This window comes from Balaenoptera ricei, chromosome 6, assembly GCF_028023285.1.
Source record: "Balaenoptera ricei isolate mBalRic1 chromosome 6, mBalRic1.hap2, whole genome shotgun sequence".
Classification (NCBI taxonomy): Eukaryota; Metazoa; Chordata; class Mammalia; order Artiodactyla; family Balaenopteridae; genus Balaenoptera; species Balaenoptera ricei.
Window position 1 is genome coordinate 3,464,302 of NC_082644.1, and position 27,231 is coordinate 3,491,532.

Genomic DNA, 27,231 nt, shown 5'->3' on the forward strand with positions numbered 1-27,231 from the left:
ATGCCTATAAAACATAAAAGTGTACTTTAGAGAGAGGCTGGGGATCTCAGGCAACGACTAGATGTCTGGGTGCACAAGATGAATGAGATAAGAACACAGCCTGGGAGGAACGCACGTTCTAATGATACAGACAAACACACCCGAAATACGTACCCGAGATATGTATGGGAGGTGGAGGAACGACTGCCTGATTGGGGGGAGAGGAAGCTTGTACAGAGGAGGTGACCTCTGAGCCTCAAAGACAAGTGAGCAGTCGTCAGGCAGATAGAGGTCCCAAGATGCCAGAGCACGCAGCCCAAATGCCCAGCCTCTTGGCACTATATAATAAAGGCCATCTTCTGGAAAGTAGAAATAGCTTGAAACTTTTAAATCATTTTTTTCTTCAGTTACCTTTGATAGTTAAAAGATAAGTAATACACACAGAAAACTCGTTTCTAACCAAGTAACCTCTTAGGAGCATTTTTGTAAGGAGATTAGTGTGGTAATACTTGCCATGAAGGCAAAGTGGATACAGATGAGGGCTGTAAAGGGGCTCTGGGCAACGGGGAGTCATTACAGGTTTCGGTGCAGTTCTCTGAAGTGTGTGTGTGTGTGTGTGTGTGTGTGTGTGTGTGTGTAGTTTGTGGAGAAATCCACGTGGCAATGTGAAAGAAGCACCTGGGCAGGGATTGGAAGGGTCTGGAAGCAGAGACACCCATTAGCAATCTGAAATAGTGTAGACAGAGGGGGTAAGTGCGTGAACTACAGTACTGACAAAGGAAAGAGAGAATAAAAATATAAGTTGAGTTATTTCCCAGGTGGATCTGATGAAAGATTTAGTCATTCATTGACCAAAAATTCAGTCATTCATTTAATATTTATTAAACACACTCCATTTTCAAAACATTGTTCTTTGAGGATTAGAAAGATGTGGATTGCTTTTGAGGGGCTTACAGTCCAGTAGGGAAATCAGACATCATACAATACTAGTTAGGGATCTCCAGAGAATCTATATCTATCTATCTATCTATCTATCTATCAGCTATCTATCTATCTATCTATCTATCTATCTATCTACCGATTTAATTTAAGGAATTGGTTCACATGATTCTGGGGGCTGGCAAGTCTGAAATCTGCAGGACAGGCCAATAGCTTGGAGACCCAGGAAAACCTGATATTGCATCTTGAATCGGGAGACCTCAGTCTTTTCTCTTAAGGCCTTCCTTCAGCTGATTAGATGAGGCCCACATTCATTATGGAGGGTAATCTGCTTTACTTGAAGTCTGTTGATCTAAATGTTAATCTCATCTAAAAATACCTTTGCAGCAATATCTTGACTGCTGTTTGACCTAACACCGGGTACCATGGCCTAGACAAGCTTACATAGAAAATTAACCGTCACACATAAAAATAGTTGAGAGAAACGTGTGTATGTGTGTAAGAAATTGTATTTGAGATGAGCTTTGAAGGAAGAGATGAGTATGAATATTTGAAATGGAAGGCACAGCATGAAAATAAGGATGGAAATGAGAAAAAAGCAGGGTGCGTGTAGAAAATTATTGTTTCCTTTGATTGGCATGAAGGGAGCGAGGAAGGGATTGATGGAAATTGAACTTGAATGAGGGATCCTGGTATCCCATGAAGGCCAAAAAGAGGAGTTTGACTTCATTCTGCAGGAAGGGGAAATCCAGCCAAGTGTTTTGCTCGGAGGATTGTTTTCTTGGAGTTAGTATTGAGTTCAATCTGACAGCAAGCCCCGGGTCAGGGCATCGTGGGGTTGTGCGGCTTACCATGGGGCAACTGCCCTGCCTTCTTGTTGTGTGACCACCCAGAATACGATTCACTTGGAAGACGGTCGTGAACAAGACCAAAAGTATCATTTAGGGTTTCAAGGTAATCCAAGATCATTATTGTTGGAACACTGCATGCAATCGTTTCATAAAAAGATATCACCTGTTTCAAGAAGGGGGCGTAAATGAAAAAAAGAACCTATGGGTGGGATGTAGCTCTTCAAAAATGATTAAATTGGGAAATAAATTCTATTGTCCTCCTGAGTTCTTTCTTTAAATTCTTGGTGAACTGGTTGAAAAAATTTATGTAACACTGGTTTCATGCCTGACTGAGAATGGCAGCTACATCATTCTCCATGATTTACTCTTTTGTACTAATGATTCTTTACTTAAAAAAGCTTTACAGTTGCTGATTAACTGATATGAGTTAAGACCTTTGGTTAATTGTAACCCTCTCAGTTCAAAGGTTTCTTGTATTGCTTAAGCCACATGTAGAGTTTCTCTCTTTGTGTTTTTGGTTAATTTCTTGTTTTTAAGGACATTGAGTTGTGTTCCGTTTTCTATTATGTTGAGTCATGGATTAACCTAAAGAAACACAGACGTTTGATTATGCTTCTTTGGAGCAAAATATGCACAGGCTTTGGGGGAAGTGTGGGTGTGTATTATTAGGGTCTTTGTGGTAAGGGCTTTGCCCCTTCCATCCACTCACAGCTCTTTCTCTATAGGACCATGTAAGAGAGACGTTCCATCTAGCTAACTTGCTGTTTTGTTTTTTTTTTTAAGATAATAAGTAGGTTATATTAAACCATTTTCTAAGAATCTAAGTCTTAGATCCCCCCCAGCAGGCTGCTGGGACCACAGTGTTAAGAATGTGAACTTTGGAGCCAGGCGGCCCGGGTTAGAACCTGGCTCTGTTACCAGCTGTGTTTCCTCCATGAGCCGCTTAACCATTTGGCCCCCATTTCCACATCTGCAAAAGTGAGGGTAGTAATACTGAAACCGTGTACCTCAGATTGGGGCTGGAACCCACGTGCCAGGACTCAAACCCAGCCTGTACTCAGATTGGGAATTGAACCCACGCAGCGGGGACTCGAACCCACGTGGCCAGGACTCAGACCCAGACGAAACCCATGGTCTTCCAACTGAGATCACACACCTGGTTTCAGGCCCTAATGAAGCTCAGGTTCTTGATGTCCTATCACAGAAAGAATTCAGTGAGAGACAAAGTGATAGGTAAGAAGTGGATTTATTTAGAGAGAAACACACCCCACAGACAGAGTGTGGGCCATCTCAGAAGGTGAGAAAGTCACCAGGGCATGGGGTTGTCAGTTTTTATACGGGTGGGTAATTTCATAGGGTAATGAGTGGGAGAAGTATTCCGGGGTTGTCAGTTTTTATACGGGTGGGTAATTTCATAGGCTAATGAGTGGGAAGAATATTCCAGCTATCTGGGGGGAGGGTGGGGATTTCCAGGAATTGGGCCACCACCCTCTTTTTGACCCTTGTGGTCACCCTTGGAACTGTCATGGCGCCTGTGGGTGTGTCATTTAGCTGATGTGGTACAGTGAGCCTATACTGAAGCTCAAGGTCTAGTGGAAGTTGACTTGTCCGCCATCTTGGACCCATTTGGTTCTAATCAGTTTATGTCATGTCTTTGGGTTATGTCATTCTTTCAAAGGTTGTGCCCTGCCCCCTTCCCTCCTGTTTCATTATAACATCATCACTGTTGTGAGGACTGGATGATTTAATGATATGCAAAGTGTTTAAAGCAATGCCTGACACATGGTACACACTTGTAAGTGTTAGCTCTTATCATCTTAGATGAGAACTGGGCAGATGCATCACGTTGTTCAGAAGAATCTTGTACCATTAACAAATCTCAGATGACTGTCTTTGGCTGCATATATGGAATTTTACTTCTCTGGAACAATCACTACTCCTAAGCAAAGTTGTCAGTGTTAGTTCGTTTTTAAATGATGGAAGAGGATGAGATTTCACCGGGTGGGTCAGCTATCACTGGCACAATGACTCATAGCTGGGTAGGGAGATACAGGAGCAGTTAGGATTTTTCCCTGGCTAGAGTGGAGACTTTCTTTCTGTGTACATAAATATCCTTACAAACATATTGATCTTTAAAACCGATGCAATGATATTTACTTGTTGGTAAGTAACATCACTTTTGCAAACATCTGCTGGCTTTTACGACCAGACTGATTTATAACTTATCAGGGATATTGTACAGCATGCATTATACAAGTTCTGTAAGTCTGGTAATATAATCAGAACACATATGACAGCTTGCCTTCTCGTCATGCTGATATTCTAGGACATCGTAGGTGCCATGATAGGCAGAATGGGCAGTAGTTATGTTTCATGAGGAAAATTCTAGTTTTAAAAGTGACTAATAAAAATTTAAATCTCAGTCAGCATAATTACTTCTCCTGTGTCTTATAGAACAAAGGGGAGGAAACAACTCTGTAGCTCCTACTCCTTAGAGCCAGAATGGATACAGAACAACAAAGGAGACATCCTATTTAATTGATTTCTTTTTATATACCCTTTTGGTATTTCACGAATCCCATTTTGTTTTTACTGGCATCTTATCTGCTCTGTTTATGTGCCCCATAGCTAGTGATTTTTTTTTTTTTAAACATTCTCACTAACTCTGTTTCTTTTCCTCAAAGCCCTTAAGTAACTGCCAGATCCTCTTTCCACTGTTATCCCCTACAGATGATTTGTTAGTTTATTTCCTCTTCTGATCAAAACGCCTTTGCCTGGGTGACTCTGAATTAGTCACATCTAATCTTGATGACTCCCTGAATGACATTTCCACGAAGTTACCAGCAGGCAGTGCTCTGTTTGGTTTAAAACATTAAAATGTGAAGCTTGTTTTGACAGCAAGATTCTTCCCTGGGCAGTGCTAAGAAGTGTCTAAGTCTGACTGATGAATCGTGATGAGAATCACAGGACTTAACAATAGTAATAAAACCTTGTGATAAAGCACCTTGTTTTTCCACCATTTGAATATCATTGTGAGTCAGATCATCTCCCTTGAGAGCAGAGTGTAATCTTGTGACTGTATCTCTTTAATGTGGTCCACACACTTGTGGGTCCTTATTTTCCAGCGGATATTTGAGCGCTTACTTGATGTGTAGCATTCCAGTGTCATGAGTGGGTCCTTCTTCTTTGTTTAATTGTATTTTTTTATTGAAGTATAGTTGATTTCCGATGTTGTGTTAGTTTCAGGTATACAGCAAAATGATTCAGCTATACATATACACACACACACATATATATATATATATATATATATATATATATATACACAAAAAAAGAATATATATATATATTCTTTTGCAGATTCTTTTCCCTTATAGGTTATTACAAGATACTAACCTATAAAGTAATAGTTGTAGTTCCCTGTGCTGTACAGTAGTTCCTTATTGGTTATCTGTTCTGTACATAGTAGTGTGTATATGTTAACGTGCGTGGGTTCTTCTGTTTTTATAATTTATGAAACATTTTCTCTTCATGACTCAGAGAACACCTTTGGCTCATCCTCATAGCAATTTAAAAATGTAAGATCTTCAACAACGAAGGAAAACATGGGAACCCACTGCTCATCCAGGAACACACATGCGGCCCCTGTGTCTAATCCGGCGGCAGGCACTGCAGGGAGGTGGGATGTGGATGAATCAGTTCCCGACTTCTCAGCCCGCGTCTTAGAGAAGGGACGGGGAGAGAGAGAAGAGATGAGCTCACATTTACTGAGCGACGCGCAAGGCCCCTCACAGATGTCCTCTTTTAATCGTGACAGCAGTACTGCAATATACCTGCTGTTACCTCTATTTTATATGGAGGAGACTGGGTCTCAGAGTGGTCGAGTAGCATCCCCAGGGTCTCGGGGCCAGAGTGAGTAGAAGCAGTGATTTCAACTCAGGTCTGTCTTTCCAGTCCATGCTCTGTCTGTCCCCTGTGTGGGCCACTCACAGGCAGAAGGAAGAAAAGCACGAGGGCAGTGAATGATTATGGGAGTTCATGGTCATGTGTCTTCGTGGGCCAGGAAGTCATTACAAAAAGAGTACTCGAAAGGGCTTCCCTGGTGGCGCAGTGGTTGAGAGTCTGCCTGCCAATGCAGGGGACATGGGTTCGAGCCCTGGTCTGGGAAGATCCCACATGCCGCGGAGCGACTAGGCCCATGAGCCACAACTACTGAGCCTACGCGTCTGGAGCCTGTGTTCCACAACAGGAGAGGCCGCGACAGTGAGAGGCCCGCGCACCGCGATGAAGAGTGACCCCCGCTCGCCGCAACTAGAGAAAGCCCTCGTACAGAAACGAAGACCCAGCATAGCCAAAAATAAATAAATAAATTTATTTAAAAAAAAAAAAGAGTACTCGAAAAACTAAAGGTGAAACTGATAATGTATCAAAATGGAGATCAAACATTCTCCTTGAGATGGTGAAATAGACTGAAAAAAGTGGAAAAACATTCGTGCTTGATTAGAACATCTCAGACTCTGCTGGATTTCTATTTCTCCACAGCTCGCCTCTTCCAATGGGCTCCCTCTAATATCAACAGGTCTTCAGATGCGAGCACACAGAATTACATGGAAATTCCCCACGCAGTACAGCTACTTCAGTATTTAGATTTTTACGGCAAAGATTCTTTCCCGTGATCCTTTTTACAGGCATGACTTTTGGGAGAATACCAATCATGAAATAGAAGCTACATTTTAAAATGAAAATGCATTGATACCTCCTGTAGAATCTCATCCTAGGATGACATGGCAATCTAAAACAGGCACAAAACACACAAAATACATAAAAAGTCATCTACCCTCAGTTTACTTGTCTTTTGCCTTCTGCTTCCATTACTAATCTGAGAAAACCGTGTGTGTGTGTCTGCCTGAGTTTGTGTGTTGAATTCTTCACTGAGAAAAAGTTATTATTCTTGAGAGTATTTTAAGTTTAGTATTGTAGAATAGTGGTCCCCAACCTTTTTGGCACCAGGGACCGGTTTCGTGGAAGACAGTTTTTCCACGGACCGGGGGGAGGTGTGTGTGGGGTGGGTAGTTCAGGCGGTAATGCAAGCGATGGGAAGCGGCAGATGAAGCCTCGCTCACTCGCTGGCCGCTCACCTCTTACTACGCAGCCCAGTTCCTAAGAGGCTGTGGACCGGTACCGGTCTGTGGCCCGGGGGTTGGGGACCCCTGTTGTAGAAGATGTACCAGTTATATGGAAAAAAGAGGCACTAGTTCCAGGAGGTTGGAGCTGGTGTCAGCTGGGCTTAGGCTCCTACGTGAAATTTTGACCCCTGGGACACTTTAGTAGCTGATGATTCCAGGCTTCGCCATCTGAAAGTCGTTTCCATCGGGCAAACCCAAGATCCTGTTCTGACACAGGGGCTGGCCTGTTTTTATAAGTAGAGTTTTCCTGGGACACGGCCACACTCATTTGTTGACATACTGTCCCTGGCCGCTCTTATGCTACAGTGGAGATTGTGACTCTGTGGTCTGGAAAGTAAAAAATGTTTACTGCCTGACCTTCAAGAAAAAGCTTCCTGGCCCCCGTTGGGAGCATCCAGCCTTCATCTATATTTACCTGGACTCAATCCTAAAATGCGTTGTATTGCACTAGAGCTTTGCAAAACCAATATTGCATTAATGATGCTTTAGTCATATTTTGAAATAAGTCAAAGTCCTTTGGATATAGAAGACTAGGAACGGAATAGTCATACTTTCTGGACTTCCTCTTGCCCCGAATTTGCATCCATAGGCTTCCAAATTGCATTCTCTTTCACAGAAACTCAATTGGTCTCAGTTTTTAAATCTGAAATCTTCAAAGAGGATGCGGTACACAAAAAAGGTGATACCTGGCAACGTGGAATGGGATCAAAATTTAGTCTGTGGTTTTTAAATTAATACTCTGTGGACTCTTCATGTTTCTTTCCTCCTTGTTTCATTGTGTAGCCTTCAGACGTGCATCATTCACTGTAACTCATCGTATTACATTTCTGTTTGGCAATTTCCTGAAGTTAGCACTCCCATAACCATTATTTGCAAGCTGTGAAAAATAACAATCCTGTTGTGAAAATGGTTGAGAATTTCAATAAGCTCAAGTGTTGACTTCTTGGCACTAGAATAACAGCTGTTTCCTAGGGTAATGTAAAAGAAAAGGAACACCACCAATTCTTTTAGATTTCTAGGTAATAGAAGCCCACAGAAAATCAACAGATTTGTTGTATATGAACAGAGGAAACTTCGGCAAAATCATTTTTAAATTCCCCATATCTTTAAGTTTTCTTAAAGCCATTTCATGATACAGTTGCTCAAAAGACATTTTTTAAAGCTGGATAAGTTTTTTTTGCCTAGTGATATCAGTATTAATGTGATAGGAACAGCACAGAGAGGTCTGGAGTCTGTTTTAAGATGAAACTTCATATGCCAGCAGGAAAGAAGCCACCAACAATCTGGAGAATTTAATGAGAACAACCTCCCAGTTTTAACTACAGCATTACAAATGTGCAGATATAATAATTACATTACCTTGATGTATATTTCCACAAGGACTCCATAAAATAAATTCAAAGGCCAGCAGATGGCTATCACTAATAGTATCATTTCTCCCTGGGAACAATACAGTTGCTGCATATATTTTTGTAAAAAACAGGTGAATGACACCATCCCAAGACAGTATAACATTTAAATATTTTCTTCATGTCTTGTTTAAAAGACTTTTCCTTATGGTTTTTCGTCAAAGGGTTAGAGAAAAGTAAACCTATGAAGATACTAGATTAGCTTGTTTAATTTCAGTATCTCTAGACTTCTCTAGATGGCAGTCAAGCCACAGGGTGTTTTAGGCTGCTCTTGTGGAAAGCGAGAGGAAGAACACAGCAGGGTTTTTTGTTTGTCACAGTCGTCAAATAGCGGTGTTGAGCGTCTTAAAGTCTGGAAACTGACATAACTGACATATGAGAGTATGAATACAGCAAAAGATGCTCGTCTTAAGGCTGCACATTGAAACAGGAAAGAAAGATACTCAAGGGGAATAAGACCCCTGGACTAATCTGATCCAGTTATCACATATTTTTGTGTGTGCATGGCATCCTCTTTGAAGATCTCAGATTTAAAAACTGAGGCCAGTTGAGCTTCTGTGGGAGAGAATGAACATTTGGAAGCCTGTGAATGCAAATTTAGAGCAAGAGAAAAATCCAGAAAGCATGACTATTCCATACCTAGTCTCCAACATCCAAAGAACTTTGACTTATTTTAAAATTTGATTACAGCAAAGTGTCATTAATGCAACATAGGTTTGTGAAAGCTCTTGTGAAAGACGACATATTTTTTGCATTGAGCCCGGGTGAACTTAGATGAAGTCTGTACTTGGTGCTCCTTAATAGCGAAAGTAATCAGTGTTTTAGGACAAGAATCTTTAACTTGCGCATTTTAAATGACTGTTTGATTGTGTTCCTGAGGAAAATTGATCGTGTGACATGTATTCAACATGCAACAAATATTTTTTGACTGTTTATTCTGCATCAAACACTCTGCTTAGTGCCAGGTATTCAGATGCGCGCGAGTCCCTATCCCAATGGCCCCGTGAATGTACACTCTACTAGGACAGATAAAGCCGGAGTGAAGTGGGGACCCTTGTTTTTTGTCTCTTGCTTCCAGTATAGGATGGAGAAGAGTTAAGAAGACACAGATTTTCCATCAAGGTCTTTGTCCAGGACTGGGATTTAATAAAATAATAATGAAAATATCAACAAAACCACATTCATTTATTGTATATCTAAATAGCCTACTTGTTTTAAATACTTTATCTATGTGCATTACATGAACCCAGCAAGGTGGGTATTAGTACCTTTATTTATGGATAATGAAACTTAGAGAAGGAAGATGTCTTTCCCAGGGGCCACAGCAGAGCCCGATTCTAGCTGGAGTTCCTGTGTCTCCAAGGCTTAGGCTCTGCCCACCGCACCCAGCTGCCCACATTCTGAGCTGCCCTGTGTGTGCACATCTTCCATCTGAGTTGGACTCTTCCACACAGAGGTGTTGGGGACAGTGTACATGGCCTTTCCTGGGTCCATCTGTGTTTGGAAGACTCTGGGGAGCTCGGTGCTGATCCTCCAGGGCTTACTGATGATATGCTGATATGTCTGATGATATGCTGTCAGGAACGGTAAGGGAGACGTTTCGGCATCAAGAATATTTTTCTTATCCCTTAACAGGCGCTATGGTGACTCCTATTCCTCTGGTCCTGATGCAGCATGAAACGTGGCACAAAGGAAAGAGGAAACGTGGCCTTTTGCGCTCGGTGTCTGAAAGTGAGTGTACCGCTGTGGGGACAGTGGCCGGGGAGGTAGGGTAGGATTCCTGCCATCTCTGTGACCATCGGACAGGATTACCTGATCAGCAGCAGCCCCTTACTAAGGCCCCTGATCGCACCCAGGGCTCCGTGTGAGTGAGGTGCTGGGAACAGACATTTTCCTGAGGCCGTGTGTGTTAGCTTCCCAGGGCTACTGTAACAAAGCATCACAAACTGGGGGGCTTCAAACCCCAGAAATGTATTGTCTCCTGGTTCTGGAGGCTGGAAGTCTGAAATCAAAGTGCTGGCAGGACCACAATCCCCCGAAAACTGCACGAGAGCCCTTCCTTGCCTCTTTCCGGCTCTGGAGGACCTCCAGAGTCCAGTCAGCAGTCCCCGGCGCTGGCTTGCACCTGCCTAACTGCAGTTCTGCCCCCGTCTTCACGTGGTTCTCTCCCCGGGTCTTTGTCTTCTCCGGGGGACCAGTTACATTGGGTTAGCGGCCACCCTAGTCCGGGATGACCTCAACGAAGTACACTTGTGATCACCCAGTTTCCAAACAAGGTCATATTCTGAGGCACTGGGGGCTTGGAACTTCAGCATGACCCTTTTCAGGGAAAGACAATTTCACCCCATGACAACACAACATAAGGCAAAGAGCAGATTCTAGTACTAACTCTGTCACTAATTAGCTATGTAACTAGTATCTACATCTCCCTGGGACCCTGGTTTCCTCATCTATAAAGGGTAGGAGTTGGAAAAGTTGACCTCTAAGGTCTTATTCTATTAGCCTGAGAGCGGGAGGTCCTTGGCCTCTGGTCACGTACCTCTGGTCCCTGGACATTTCTGTCAGGACAGGGTATGTGGCTCAACCAGGCTGGACACCGTGCAGCTCCCTTCCTGCCCCCGACCCTGGTTTCCTTCTTTAGTCTGTTGTTAAGCTTTGAGAATCCTCAGAATCTGAGATTTTATTTATTTTACTTCTGTGCTGAGCTGTCTGCTGTGATGCAACAAAGAAAAAGGTATAAGGGAGGAACGAGAAATATATAAACCAGATACCATAGAACTAAAGGGAAAAACAGAGAAAATGACCAGAGCTCCAATAGGTTAACCGTGATAGGCTGCAAGTCTACTGCTGGCTGAAGGGGCCAAGCAAAATTATTGTCTTGGTACTAATCGCAGACTTGCCATGTGACCACACTTTTCCAGTGGATTATTTCATTATATTGAAACAGGAGTGTTTATGATCTATCATCCAAAAGGAGGTTCAGAGCTAATGAATTCATAGATAAAGTTTCTGGTGGCCTTAATTGCATGTAGACCATTTCCTTTAGAAATGCCATCATTCAGTGCATCCCAGCTGCCCATCGTGACCATCCCGCCACTCCTCCCACCTGTGACGATTACTTGGATGAGATGCTGGGCCTCTCTCCTCTCTCTAAATAACTGCAGTGTTATGCCTGTGAGCTCAAGAGTGATACCATGTGAGGTCTCACAAAACCATCAACACTGTCACTCAACATACAGATGGCCTGTAGGCACATGACAAGATGCTCAACATTGCTAATTATTAGAGAAAATCAAATCAAAACTACAATGAGGTACCACCTCAAATGAGTCAGAATAGCCATCACCAAAAAGTCTAGAAATAATAAATTCTGGAGAGGGTGTGGAGAAAAGGGAACCCTCCTACACTGTTGGTGGGAATGTAAATTGGTACAGCCACTATGGAGAACAGTATGGAGGTTCTTTAGAAAACTAAAAATAGAATTACCGTGTGATCCTGCAATCCCACTCCTGGGCATATATCTGGAGAAAACTCTAATTCAAAAAATACATGTACCCCAGTATTCGTAGCAGCACTATTTACAATAGCCAAGACATGGAAGCAACCTAAATGTCCATCAATAGATGAATGGATAAAGCAGATGTGGTACATATATACAATGGAATACTACTCAGCCATAAAAAAGAATAAAATAAGGCCATTTGCAGCAACATGGATGGACCTAGAGATTATCATACTAAGTGAAGCAAGTCAGAGAAAGATAAATATCGTAGGATATTACTCATATGTAGAATCTGAAAAAAATGATACAAAGGAACTTGTTTATAAAACAGAAATAGACTCACAGAAATAGAAAACAAACTTATGGTTACCAAAGGGGAAAGTGGGGGAGAGATAAATTAGGAGCATGGGATTAACAGATACAAACAACTATACATAAAATAGGTGAGCAGCAAGGATAGCACAGGGGACGATATTCAATATCTTGTAATAACCTATAGTGGAACATAATCTGAAAAAAGTATATAACTGAATCGCTTTGCTCTACACCTGAAACTAACACAATATTGTAAATCAACTCTACCGCAATAAAAAATACGATTTTACAAACAAATTTTGAAGAACATTTTATAAAAGCAACTATCCATCATCTTTGTAAAAAACAGCTTTACTGAGATCTATTTCATATACCATGAACGTCACCCACTTAAAGTGTGTAATCCAGTGGTTTTTAGTGCATTCACAGTATGGCATATTAGTAGTCACAGTATATATCACAGTATATTCACACTGGGCAACTATCACACAGTCTGATTTCAGAGCATTTTATTAACTCTCAAACTAGCAGTCACTCCTGATTTCTCCCCCTGTTCCCCCCTCCCACCCTTGACAACCATGGATCTACTTTCTGTCTCTACATATTTTCATATTCTGGACATTACATGAAAATGGAAGCATACCATATGTGGTCTGTCACTGGCTTCTTTCATTGATCAGAATGATTTAAAGGTTTATCATGTTGTAGCATGTACCAGTTATTTAATATCTTTTTGTTGCTGAATAATATTGCATGGAGTGGATGCGTCACATTTTATTTATCCATTCACCAGTTGATGAACACGTGGGTGGTTTTCACTTTTTAGCTGTTACGAACGGTGCTGTTGTGGACATTAGGAGTAAGTTTTTTGTGTGGATGAATGTTTTAATTTCTCTTGGGTTTATATGCAGGAGTGGAATTCTGCGTCTACGGAAGCTCTGTGTTTAACAGGTGGAGAAACTGTCAAACTATTTTCCAAAGTGGCTGTGCCATTTTACAAATCTGCCAGCAATGTATGAAGGCTCCAATTTCTCCTAATCCTCGTGTATGCTTGTTATTTTTTGTCCTTTTGGTGGTAGCCATTCTAGTGGATGTGAGGTAGCATCTCATTGTGGTTTTTGTTGGTGTTTCCCTTATGATTAGTGAGGTTGAGCACTTTTTTCATCTGCTTATTGACCATTTGGAAGAGGATCTATTCAGATCCTTTACCCATTTTTAAATTGGGTTGTTTGTCTTTTTGTTATTGACTTGTAAGTATTCTTTATATTTTCTGAACATAAATCCCTTATCAGATACCTGTTTTTTTTTTTAGAAATTCACGTTCTTTTATTTATTTATTTATTTATTTATGACTGTGTTGAGTCTTCATTTCTGTGCAAGGGCTTTCTCTAGTTGCGGCAAGTGGGGACCACTCTTCATCGCGGTGCGCGGGCCTCTCACCATCGCGGCCTCTCTTGATGCGGAGCACAGGTTCCAGACGCGCAGGCTCAGTAATTGTGGCTCACGGGCCCAGTTGCTCCGCGGCATGTGGGATCCTCCCAGACCAGGGCTCGAACCCGCGTCCCCTGCATTGGCAGGCAGACTCTCAACCACTGCGCCACCAGGGAAGCCCCAGATACCTGTTTTGCAAATATTTTCTGCCATTCTGTGGGCTGTCTTTTCACTTTCTTGATGGTATTGTTTGCAGCACAAAAGTTTTTAATTTTGATGAAGTTTGATTTATCTATTTTTCTCCTGTCACTTGTGCTTTGCCTGAGAAACCAAGAAACCATTGTCTAAGTCCAGGTCACAAAGATTTGCTCCTATGTTTTCTTCCACGAGTTTTATAGATCTGGCTGTTACATTGCTACCTAGGGTCCATTTTGAGTTAATTTTTGTGTCTGATGAGAGGTAGGAATCTATTTTCAATCCTTTACATGTGGGTGTCCAGTTGTCTCACTACAATTTGTTGCAAAGGCTGCTCTTTCCCCATTGAACTGTTTCAGCACCCTTGTCAAAATTCAATTGACACGGTTGTTTTTTAATTTTTGTATATTACCTTGAAATTCTTTTTTTATATTCAAACTGTTTCAATAATTATGCATATTTTGCATTATGGTTTTTAATTTAACGCAACATAAACATTTTCCAGATTTCTACAGAGGATTTCAATGTTTACACTCCTTCATGTTGAGGTATGGTATTTTACCAAACCATTTCAATATATTTGGACACTTCCATTGCCACATTAACTTGGAAAGAAAATAAATGGAATTTTTACTGAGTTTGGAATAAAGATTTTGATTATCAGCACCTTTTGACTTAAACATACAGGGAATAATATTTTCTTTCACCAAGGGAATTGCAGAAATGGAGGAATTTCTGAAGAACCTGGCAAAAGAAAGAATGAGATGTAAAAACCTGCCAAATCCAGAGAGCATGAAGCAAACGTTCAACAGTACCAGTCAGGTAAGGACTCTTACTCACTCTCTCTCCTCCACCACTTCCTCTCCTCAAAATAACTGGAAGATGCTGCTGCCAAAGTCAGTAGGCTAAGGTAAAAATTGGTGGGAAACCCATTGTGATTGCTACATAGAATTAGAAAATCCAGTTTAAAATAGAATCATGATTGGAGCTTTAGTTGGTAGGATGGTACTTAAGGTTGATCCAAAAGTCATGAGAATTCCTAAGTTTTCATTCCAGGTAAATGAGAGGAGAGGAAATTATATAAATTCACTTTAACCAGGTTGAGACTTATACAGTTAACATTTCCTTTTGTCTCAAGGGATGGGAAGGGAAATCATCATATGAAATTATAGAGAAGTAATAGGATCTAAACTTAAGCAAGTAAAATTATCAGGACTTTCTGTCCTTTTGTGTCGAGCAAGTTACCTGGACCAATCTTTAGCAAAAATAAAATGAGAACTAATCGATTAGGCAGTGAAGCATCTACAGGTTATTCAGGAAAGAACTTCATCTGTAAGTCCTTTGGGAACAAAACCATTTTACCATGGCTATGAACTAATAAGGAAATGAGGTATCAAAGGGAAAGATGGACAAAGAACAAGGGCTGAGCAGAACATACAAGGAAGTTGCATGGAGGGCTGCAAAGAAAGTAGGCAGGACAGAAGGTCAAGAAAATGAAGTAAAACTAAAGGTCATTTGCATTGAAAATTCTGAGTTCTGATTTTTTTAAATGTTTTTCTTCTGGCAAGTTTTTGTGTTTTTTTTTTTTTAACTATAAGGAGTTGTTAAGAGCTTTATTGGTAAGCAACACAAAGGGCAGAAATTGTATAGGAGCACAAAAGTTTTATCTTACAATTACGTTTCAGTTTATAATTTTATAGACTGTCCAAAAGTTCTGAGTGATATGCGACCTTCTTAAGTCTCTTTAAACGTGTGTAATGTTTATCTCTTGCTCTAAAACAAGTTATCCCTGAATTCCATGATTTAGAACCACTATTTCATTTTGTTCATGATTTTGTGGGTCAGGAATTCTGGAAGGGCCAGGCTGGGTGATTCATCTCTGATCAATATGGCAGCAGCTGGGGCTGTAGGGTACGCTCAAAGACGGTTTCTCCATTCATGTCTGAGGTCTTGGGGCTTCCTGGCCTCTCCCTCTATTCAGCATCTCATCCTCTCAGGCCTTCTGCATGTGGCCTGAGCATCTCACGGACAGTGGTCTCAGGGCTCCAGAACCCCCGTGCACAAGCTGCTTGCCCAAGCTGAGCTGGGAGCTGGAGGCCCACTGTCCTCAGCGTCCCGGTGGTGAAAGCAGCCCTCGTTCAGTTTAGATTCAAGGGGAGGGGAGCTAGGACCCACTTCCCCATGGAAAGAGGATCAAAGGCTTTGCAGCTTTCTTTAATCCTCCACACACCGTGGTTCTTAGCTGTTTTAGTTTCTGGGGTCTTCTGAGAATCTGATGAAGGTTATAGAAAATGTACTCTCACCTCATTTTATATGCGGTTTTGGTGGAATCACTTACCCTGAAGACTTGAGTGTCTAAAATAAAGCTGCTTGATGAATGGAACTGGAGAAACAGTGTGCTAGTTATTCCCTTGATGTCAGAGCCACTGGTCTGCTCACTAAATCCCCATCTCCTTAGCCCTTTTCTTTCCTCCTTAAGCACTCTCGATTCTTCCTCCCCTACCCTTAACCTTCTCCTCTGTCCCCCTAGAGGTCTGCCTTTGGAAGGATCTTGGTTGTAGTTCGGAGGTTATAATTTCACAAGGTTCATTTCTCTCAGGGTAGCAATAAACCTGTGAAGTATGACTGGGTCAGTATTTCTCCAAATGAGTTCTTCTGTCCATAATTTATACCCAGCAGCAGACTCTGTGTGACCCGAAAGACAGGAAGGAAATAATCTCCCGGGACAGTATTTTAATAGCCAGATGTCATTGCCACTAACGAACTTTTAGGCTGGACACAAGGATAACCTTGACAACTGACTTCCTACTCCTGCCTGAACTGTCCACCTGGATTTTGTTTTTTATTAGCCGTCGTCAATACAAAGGTTGTTTCTCAATTTCGTTCTGTAAACATACAACAGCTGCGTCCCACAGGAACTGAAAGTAGGCATCCCCAGCTTGGGAACTTTCTTCGGAAACGATAAAAAGCTCCTTCAGCTTTGTCTTTTGATGAGGATGTTTTGCAGCCCACTCAAATGCCTTGTAATGTAATCTCAAGACACAGCTGTTGTTTCAGAGAGTTCATTCCTGTCAGCAGCAATTAAAAAGTGCTTTGTTTTCCAAACATGCTTTCAGGCCCCCTTGAAGATCTTGGCAAACAATGACTCCTGCAGCTTGAGGAAAGGGATCTTTATTGAGTGGGGCAGAAAGGGTGTGCCCGGTTCGCTTTCAGTCTTGCCCCATGATTTACAGCAGTTACACCTGTGCATCTGGACCATGAGGTTTTCAATGTAGAAAATCCAGTCATCACTTTGCCACTTTGAGGTGTGGTCTCTTGTCACGACGAGTTAAAATATGCTTCTGAGATGGGATGAAGCTCAAACCACACTCTTGGAATCACTGTTACCCTGTTTATCTTTTAAATTTTGCACATCAAAATGATGCATCCTTGGGACTTGAGCCTAAGAGTCTGAGTTCGCCTCTCTCTCGGGTGAGGTGTGTAATACAGGACAGCAGCTCAAGGGCTCCCTGTGAAGGCTCCGTGCTTTGGGCTACGGGGACCCGGACCAAGAAGAATTGAAGGACAGACGCGTGATGTGATGTCAGAGCTGAGAAGCAGGTTCTTCTGTCAGTGCCGTGCCCCTCTCTCAAGAGTGAAAGAGAAAGTGTGCATAGCGCTGTTCTGTGTCCATTTAACTCTTCCCCCCGCCCCGTGGAGGGGAGCCGCCTATGTATTAGGTGAATGCCTGCCATGAATATTTACAAATATTAGTGTCATTAGTATGTATGTGTATCTTTCAGATTGTCTACATATACTTTTTCTCATTTTAATTGTGTGTGTGTGTTTGGTGATTAGAGAGCTCATTAAATAACAAAACTTTTCTGTTGTTGTTTGGTATCTAGACCTCTTTTCTTCTGTTGGGGAAGGGAATAGAGGTGGGGCTGGGGTGGGTGGGTGAGGGGAAACTCAGGAAACTACTCATTTATAATAAGCTAAAAGCCAAATTGTTGCACAGCCCAGGGAAGTGTTTTCCCCTCGCTTTTTAAATAATCAGAATGAGCTGCTGGCATCTCTAATGAAATAGTGGTTTATCTACTTAACAATGAGCTTTATATTCTTGCAAATATCAACAAAACAAGACAAAAAACAAAACAGTTCAGGCCCCATAGTCTGGGGAACACAAAAAGGTAAAATAGGACAGAATATTTCCAACTCAAGTTTCATAAATCGACAGATTCTATAAATTCTGATGACATTACTGTAAGGGTGTCAGGCATATATTAGAGTAGATTTTTAAAAGTGAAGGTTTGAATGCCTTGCAAGCCAGTTGGTACACACACATCCTGGCTCTGTCAGAGCCAGATGATTTACGTGGCTCAAACTTCCCTTGGCTGGAAAGCTGCCCCAGCATAGGGGCACCCCCTCTCACAATGTTGGGGGATCCCAGGAAATACAGCCCGAGCAATGCAAGGCTGCCATCCTCTCTGTATCACACAACATCTTTCTTACTCTGCTTTTGTGAAAGTCAACACCCACAGAATCCTAGGTGGTAGAGTTGGACTTGATCTCAAGTCACTAGTGAAATCAATCTTCCTTTCTATAGAAGGAGGAAGCAGCAGACACAGAGATTAAGTGATTGCCCAGGGCATACTCTGCTTAGTGACAAAGCTGGGATCTGAACCCAGGTCTTTGGACTAAGTCGATCTTGAATATTAAATCAGAATATTTGACATGAGTGTTCCAGGTGCTATAGACTGAATGCTTGTGTTTCCCTAATTTTCCTATGTTGAAACCTAACCCACAGGGTGCTGCTGTTAGGAGGTGGGACCTTGGAAAGGTGATGTCACCCTTATAATAGAGACCCCAGCCAGCTCTCTCGCCCCTCCGCCCAGAGAGAAGATGGCCGTCTACAAACCAGGAAGCGGGTTCTCACCAGACACTGAATCTGCCTGCGCCTTGATCTTGGACTTCCAGCCTCCAGAACTGTGAGAAGTAAATGTCTGTTGTTTAAGCCACCCCATCTGTGGTAGATTGTTATAGCAGCCCGAGCAGACTAAGACGCTAGGTTTTTTTTTTTTTTTATGGTTTTATTGAGATATATTTTACATACCATAAAATACACCCCTTTAAAATGTACGGTTATGTGCTTTTTAACATATTCAGAGTGCAATCATCACCACATTTTAGAACATTTTAGCACTACAAAAAGGAAATCTGTCCCCATTAGCAGTTGCTACCCAATCACCCCCAGCTGGCCCCAGCTGCCTCCCTAAGCAACAGCCAATCCACTTTCTGTCTTCATGAATTTGCCTGTCCTGGGTAAGTGGGATCAATATAATATGTGGTCCTTTGTGACTGACTTCTTTCACGTGGGATAATGGTTCAAGGTTGGTCCATGTTGTAACAGGTGTCTGTACTTCATAATTTTTTATTGCTGAATAATATTCTATTGTCTGGCCATCCCACATTTGTTTATCTGTTCATTAGCTGATGGCATTTAGGGGTTCGCAGTTTTGGGGTATTTTGAATGATGTGACTGTGAACATTGTGGGCAAGTTTTGCATACATGTGTATTTTTACTTCTCATGGGTATATACCTAGCAGTGGAATTGTTGGGTCACATGGTAACTCCATGTTTATAATTTTCTGAGGAACTGCCAAACTGTTTTCCACTAGCTTGTTTTTATTTTTTTAATTTATTTTTTTCTGAGTTTTAAAAAATTGAAATATAGCTGATTTACAACGTTGTGTTAGTTTCAGGTGTACAGCAAAGTGATTCAGTTATACATACATATATATCTATTCTTTCAGATTTTTTTCCCTTATAGGTCTTTGTTGGTTATCTATTTTATATACAGTAGTGTGCATATGTTGATCCCAAACTCCTAATATATCCCTCCCCCCAACTAGTTTTTTATAACAACATCAAAATGTTATGTTAACAACTATCATGATCCAGGGCAACTTTTAGTCAATTAAAAATACATGTATAACTACGTATGCACAAGTCTGTATATATTAATACACAGTTAAATTGTGGAAAGGAACAAGACATTTCTCATAGCTAAAAATTAGACTATGTAAAACAAAAACCTTTCTTTTCACATCATGAATAATTTGCACGGGCTACACTTAAACCAGCTAACAGAGAAGAGGCTTCCAATCCACAGTTAGACAGGGGCGGCCAAGTTAATGTTGTCAGAGGGGTCCTGCATTTGGCATTTCTAGACATAGACAATGGCAACACGGTTTTGATAAAGGTGTTAGGATATTAAAGAAAAGAAAATAAGAGAATCAGCAAGAGAGAAGAAGGGCGCCAAGGAAGGGCAGTGCTGGTTTTCATACTGAGGGTCTCTGAGCGGCAGCTCGGCAGGACTTGGCATCAGGGAGGCACCGTTTTGTTCCTTTTTATGGCTGAGTCAGTAGGCAGCATGGGTCTGGAGCAGCCCTTGTAGACCCAGGTGTGAGCAAACCAGATGAAGCTGTTCGATTTCCCATTTGCATTTCTAGTAAGGCATTTTGCCAGCCTTTTTCCCTAACCTTTCACCATGTGTAATGGCAGGAATACCAAGACCCCTGTCCTGTTCCAGGCTCCACATGACCCCTGGGACCTCGCTCTGTATCTTGGGCCCCGCCTTCACCTGTAGAATAGGAGTAATTACCCCCCTACCCACTTCCAGGATCAGGTTTCCGGGAGGACGATGAGAGAATATGTGGCCCAGTACCCTGAGCTGTCAAGCTCTAAAGGAAAGGCATTAACACAGGCCAGTAGAACTGTGTTCTCGTGGTAGATGGTCTAAGGGATACTTAAAATGCTCAGAGTACTGACAGACAGTTTTGTTTGCACACCTACCTGTGACTGATGGCCAGTGCTATGTAAAGCACTTAAAAACACATTTCTAAGCTAATAGGCACAAATAAAAAGATAAAACTGGGAAGAACTGACAAATTTCCTTAGTACATCAAACTCGAGAAAGATTTCCTTGGCATATATTAGAAAAAGCATAGAGCACAGAAATTACAGAAAAACTGCACTCACATTTTGCATGATTTCAGACTGCAGATTGGTTAGTTCTTTTCTTTCATCTCCCACACACACTTGAAGTTCACCACATGCCTAACTCTGCCTCTGGGGGCTCTCCTTGTAGTTTTGTTCACAAAAGCAGACCTGAAGGCATCTGAGGCAGCCCGATTGTGTGATTATTTTACTATATTTTATTTTTTATTGAAGTACAGTCGATTTACAATGTTGTGTTAGTTTCAGGTGTACAGCCAAGTGATTCAGTCATATACATATATATATATATATATGCTTTTTTAGACTCGTTTCCCTTATAGGTTATTACAAAATATTGAGTAGAGTTCCCTGTGCTATACAGAAGGTCCTTGTTGGTTATCTATTTTATATACAGTAGTGTGTATATGTTAAACCCAAACTCCCAGTTTATCCCTCTTCCTCACCTTTCTGCTTTGGTAACCATAAATTTGTTTCTATGTCTGTGGGTCTATTTCTGTTTTGTGTATAAGTTCATTTGTATCATTTTTTTAGATTCTTCACTTAGTATGATAATCTCTAGGTCCATCCACATTGCTGCCTATGGCATTATTTCATTCTTTTTAATGGCTGAGTAGTATTCCGTTGTATATATGGATCACATCTTCTTTATCCATTCCTCTCTTGATGGACATTTAGGTTGCTTCCACGTCCTGGCTATTGTAAGTAGTGCTGCAATGAACATTGGGGTGCATGTATCTTTTCAAAGTATGGGTTTCTCCAGATACTTGCCCAGGAGTGGGATTGCTGGATCATATGGTAGCTCTATTTTTAGTTTTTTGAGGAACCTCCATACTGTTCTCCATAGTGGCTGCACCAATTTACTTTCCCACCAACAGTGTAGGAGGCTTCCCTTTTCTCTACACCCTCTCCAGCATTTATTATTTGTAGTCTTTTGATGATGATTATTTTAAATAAGATATATGTAATTCATTTCCTCTGCTAACCTCTTGTGGCCCAATACCAAAATGAACTGTTTTCTTAAAACAGCTTTTACAAGTTTCATTTATAAAAAGGGAATTTGAGATAGCTACCATGAAACAGTGTCAAGGGGCAAGTTCAAAGCAGTGCTGCTTATACAACCCCACAGTGCCATTTCTTTTTCGCTTCTACTCACTTATCAATGTCATTACAGTTTCATTAGCATTTGGCATTAAAAGTCTTCTTAAACATTTACCCTAAAAACATTACACTAAAAACTTAGAAAGATGGTTATATACTTTTCCCTGATGGAAGACTGCAGACAGAAGATAAGGCCAATGATCGGAAATTTTAGCAAGCATAGAGTGACAGAAAAAAATAATTAGCATCTTGTTGAGAACAGTACATTCTACTCCTGCCTAATTTTATGAATAGCAGCCACTGTGCCAATTAATATCCAAGCATCCATATCTTAAGATGACACAGAGCTTGGTTTTTGTTGTTTTTTTCCCACCCCCCGAGAGAAAAAGACAAGGAGTTCGGCAAGGGGCTATTTCTGGAGAAAAATGACCTGCATTGTGAACATCTTCAATCATTTGTCTCGATTCATATAACGTCCTCTTTCCTCTCTCCAAGTTCTCATTATTCAAAAATCATTTACCACTAAATTACAGAAAAACAGTTTCTCCTACAGCAGAAATGAAGTGAAGCTGGGCATGAGTCAATAAACAATTATGAGGCTCTCAAATCATCAGAAAGAGGCCACCTGAGACATATGACCTGTCCTGGTCTCCAGACGCCCGGTGCCCATTGATGGGGAGCCTAGAAGGGTAATATTTTCTCTTCTCTGGAACTGAAGGCCCCTGTCATCTCAACTAAGAGAGAGTTTTTCTTTGGAAGAACAAAAACACATCAGTGTTTGGAGGACGTACTGATGATACACACAGGCATCTTTTCCCAAGAAGCAGTCTGAAGCTCTAATCGTATTTTGGCAAACAGAGCCTCACGTCACTGGTGCTCTGGCCACAGGGACCGGCCGTTGTTACCCTCGCGGCGTGGCTGTATCAGGGTGGCGTGGTTGGGAGTGAGGCTTTGGGGCCAGCCGGGCCTCCGTGCAGAGCTGCCTCCCTACGAGCAGGGTGACTTGGGCGGAACAACCACGGCTGCCTCGTGCAGTCTCTGTGAATGAACAGCGAGCACGCTGTGTTTAAGCCGCTCTGGGTCAGATTTTCTGTTACTGTGGTGCCGAGTATCCGACTCCAGGAGCAGACCTGTTACTAATATGTATTCATCAGCAAATTTGAAAGGGGGTAAATTGATATTTAATAATTCCCAGCTTAATTCCAACTAATTCTTTTTTTTTTTTTTAATAAATTTATTTATTTATTTATTTAATTTTTTGGGGTTATGTTGGGTCTTCGTTTCTGTGCGAGGGCTTTCTCTAGTTGCGGCGAGCGGGGGCCACTCTTCATCGCGGTGCGCGGGCCTCTCACTGTCGCGGCCTCTCTTGTTGCGGAGCACAGGCTCCAGACGCGCAGGCTCAGTAGTTGTGGCTCATGGGCCCAGTTGCTCCGCGGCATGTGGGATCTTCCCAGACCAGGGCTCGAACCAGTGTCCCCTGCAGTGGCAGGCAGATTCTCAACCACTGCGCCACCAGGGAAGCCCGGCCCAGTTACTTCTTAGCGATATGGTTAAAATCAATCAAAGCGTCCTTCCCAGTCAGTGACAGTCCAGGGCTCTCCTTACAACTGCTGCATAACTGCGGTCTCTTCCTCACCATCCAGGCAAATGCTCCTTTGTTTCTTTTGCCCCTTCCTGAGTCTAGAGCAAGAGTTCGCAAACTATGACCCTGATGCGTAGTCTGGCCTCATGCTGGGAATGGTGTTACGCTTTTATGTGGTTGAAAAGTGTTAAAAGAAGAACAATATTTTGTGAAACGTGAGAAGTGCATGAAATTCAAACGTTGGTGTCCAAAGTAAAGTTTTATTAGAACAGTCGCGGGCCACACCCCTCATTCACATGCTGGGCGGCTTGATGCAGAAGAGCGGGGTGGAGTAGCTTCGACATGTGACCCGCAGAGCCTGAAAGGTTTGCTCTTTGGCCCTTTTGGAAGGACTTTCGCTGGTCTCTGGTCCAGAGGCAGAGACCAGCCTCTCAGTGCTCAGTTCTCTCCTGCCCAGGCTTGAATAACTGCAGCCATCACTGAAATGACTCACGCAGAGGTCACACTGCAGTCCTGCTTTTCACACAGCCCGGTTCTTTCTCTTCCTCTTTCTACCTGACCCTCTCCCTGTCTGCAGAACCCAGCAGATTTCTCTCTCATCTACCGCAGCTCCGCTTCACCCAAAACTCAGGGCAACCCCAATGAGGAGACGTGGCTCTAGCTGTTAAGAGAATTGCATTTCCCATTTTACTCTACGTTTTTAAAGTGACTTTTAAGCAAAAAGCAGTGTTTCATTGATGCTATATCAGCTGCTTTACTCTAATTTTTAAGGTTTATTAAAATATTTGCAAAACAGTATATCCTATAACTAGAGCCCCAAATGAAATCTGTATATTAAGGTTTCCGAGATCCACGGAGCACAGCATGGGGTGGGACGTGGGGGCATCTATTTTTTTTTTTTTAATAAATTTATTTATTTAATTTATTTATTTTTGGCTGTGTTGGGTCTTCGTTGCTGTGCACGGGCTTTCTCTAGTTGTGGCGAGTGGGGGCTACTCTCTGTTGCGGTGCACAGGCTTCTCATTGCAGTGGCTTCTCTTGTTGCGGAGGACGGGCTCTAGGCACGCGGGCTTCAGTAGTTGTGCCATGCGGGCTCAGTAGTTGTGGCTCGCGGGCTCTAGAGCGCAGGCTCAGTAGTTGTGGCGCACGGGCTTAGTTGCTCCGCGGCATGTGGGATCTTCCCGGACCAGGGCTCGAACCCGTGTCCCCTGCATTGGCAGGCAGATTCTCAACCACTGAGCCACCAAGGAAGCCCGGGACATCTATTTTTGCATTAGAGTAAGACAGAGGATCATTCTAAATTTTAAGTAGTTGTGCCAATGGCTTTTTAAGGATAAAAAGATGACAGTTCATTAAAATCCTGATGTATCTTCATAATAGCAATGATAGAGTTCATGAATATTCGTTGACATTGTTGCAATAAAGACATCTTCACCGATACCCAAGAAAAGTGTACGCAAACCTTGCCTGAAAGGTCATATAATTAATGTACATTCATGTTTACTAAATGAGTACCCTATGTTTTATAAACTGTAAAAATCACGATTCTCAAATCATTATATCAGAGGAACCAGAATGTTTCTGAAAAAAACAAACAACCAAAACAAAAAGGTGAGGTGATTGCGGCTGCGAGAGGTAATTCTTCACTTAAGGTCCCATAAGAGGTGAGCAGTGGTTGTCATCCGCCTGAGACCAGGACTCAGGTTTCCTGACCCCCATTGTACCACACCAGCTCCCCAAATTTCTTTTAACTTTTCTCCTAGTAATGCATGATAAAGGCAAGTAAACAAATACATAAACAATCTCTCAGTTTCACATATTTAACCTGGTGGAGCAAAATTATCCAAAATGATAATCTCGATATGGTGCTAGAGTGCTGTAAGTGTAGAAAGTTATTCAGGAGAGATTCACCACTGAACGGAACAGCTTGCGATGGCAGTGGTGCCCCTGGGATGCAGACAGACAGGCAAAGGGTCCCTTCCGAGCTTCTTTTGTTAAATAGCACAGGCCCAAAGGCAGTCAGCTGCACTGGACTGCAAAAACAATAATTATTTTATCTCCTAGACTATTCCACTTTTCCCATTGTCCCACCTCAACACTAATTTAAGATAACTTGATGGCATTTAAGGAGGAGAAAAGAATTTGTATGTAAATGAAGGAAAGGACAAAAATTGTCTATTAAAGTCCATTGGATTCAAGAAAGCTTCAAGTTTGGTTAGGAAACCGCGACTCTGCAAAAGTGTTTAAGAATATCTGGAGAATTTTTTTTTCTATTAAATTATTTTATTTTGAGACTTATAATGTGATTTTTATTCTAGAGTAAAATGCTTTCTGCAGTGGCTTTGTAATAAAAAAGCAACAAGGTAAAAAGTAGCCGAAACCTTTGCCTGCCTGAGCTATAGCATTACAATCATTTATATCGGGAATAGAAACATTTCTGCTAATCTGTTCTTTTTAAAAAAAAAAAAAACCCTCACTTTTTGACATGGTGTGTATGTATATGATGTGTGTGTATAAGTCCATATATGATAATAAAAATATTATTATTATAAAAGAGAAAACTATGATCTACTTCACATAAATAAGCTATTTTAGAGCTTTAAAATCATGTAAACAAATGACATGGTTAAAATACTTCATGTTAATGGTTATTATTTGAAGGTAGTCATCGCTAATCTCTAAGAGGATGTGAGGTACCCTACAGATGTAAACGCATTGTAGAGTCAGGTATTTACTAAAGAATACAACAGAGGCCATGGGCTCAAGGTTGAAGAAATAAGAGCTATTTCCCGCCATCAAGTCAGGCTCTGGGAAGCCCACGGACCCCAGTCTCTTTTCGTAGGTGGGAACAAGAGAGCAGTGCAGCAGAAGGGACTGAGCTGTAGCTTGAACGGATCAGTTACGAACACTTGATACTGTACTTTCCCATTTTGTTTTAGGTTTTTAAACATCTAAGACTATCAAATAAATTGATCAGTACTTCTTTGGCAAAGAGAGAGAGTGAGAGTGTGGTGTGAGTGCCAGGAAATGACCATTGCATACATGTTCCAACATCGCGTGGCAAGTTGAGAGACATTTAATAAGATTAAAAAGAAATAGAATTTAACTCTGGTAACTGCTTTTTGTAGTGCTGCTATTGTCAATCGGCTTTGACCTCGATTTAAGGGCAAATTGTCTAGGGAAAAAAAGACTTCTGAATTTGTGCACTGGAGCTTTGACGTTGATATCTCAGCGGGATATAAGATGCATATGCTCCTTGAAATCATTTTGCTTTATTCAATACATTGTACCAATTTTGTATAAATTCTAGACTTCTTTGACTTCTTAGATCTTGTGTATATTCTCACGTTCCATTGAGTTCTTATGATTCCAGTGTTGCCCCATTCTCTAGAAGGTGACTGTGAATCTCAAGAGTAATGATTAGGTAAATTATATTTTTAACACAATTGAAGAGCATGGCACATTATTTTTTGTTGTGGAGGGTGTTACTGATACATCTGCAATATCAGAAAGGGTGGTAGGAAAAAGAAGAGGGGTTCTTAACTTGCGTGCGTGCGTGTGTGTGTTTTATGGACACTGTAAGAGGCAGAACAGTGGCCCCCCCACAGATACCCACGTCCTAATCCCTGGGACCTGTGAAAAATGTTACCTTACATGGCAAAGGGGACTCTGCAGCTGCAGTTGACAATACCCTGGGTTATCTGGGTGAGCCCGGTATGATCGCAAGTTTCCTTGTAAGTGAGA

The 27,231-nt window shown here is 41.7% G+C and overlaps 1 long non-coding RNA gene across 1 annotated transcript in view; it reads left to right on the forward strand.

The window, feature by feature from the left end:
* Window positions 1-10,026: 10,026 nt before the first annotated feature.
* The window catches only part of LOC132367609 (uncharacterized), a 313,944-nt gene continuing 296,739 nt past the window's right edge, over window positions 10,027-27,231 (forward strand). Inside the window, exons 1-3 of the long non-coding RNA XR_009503830.1 lie at window positions 10,027-10,095; window positions 14,519-14,629; window positions 18,594-18,774. This is a non-coding gene — a long non-coding RNA (uncharacterized LOC132367609). The remainder of the gene's footprint in view (window positions 10,096-14,518; window positions 14,630-18,593; window positions 18,775-27,231) is intronic.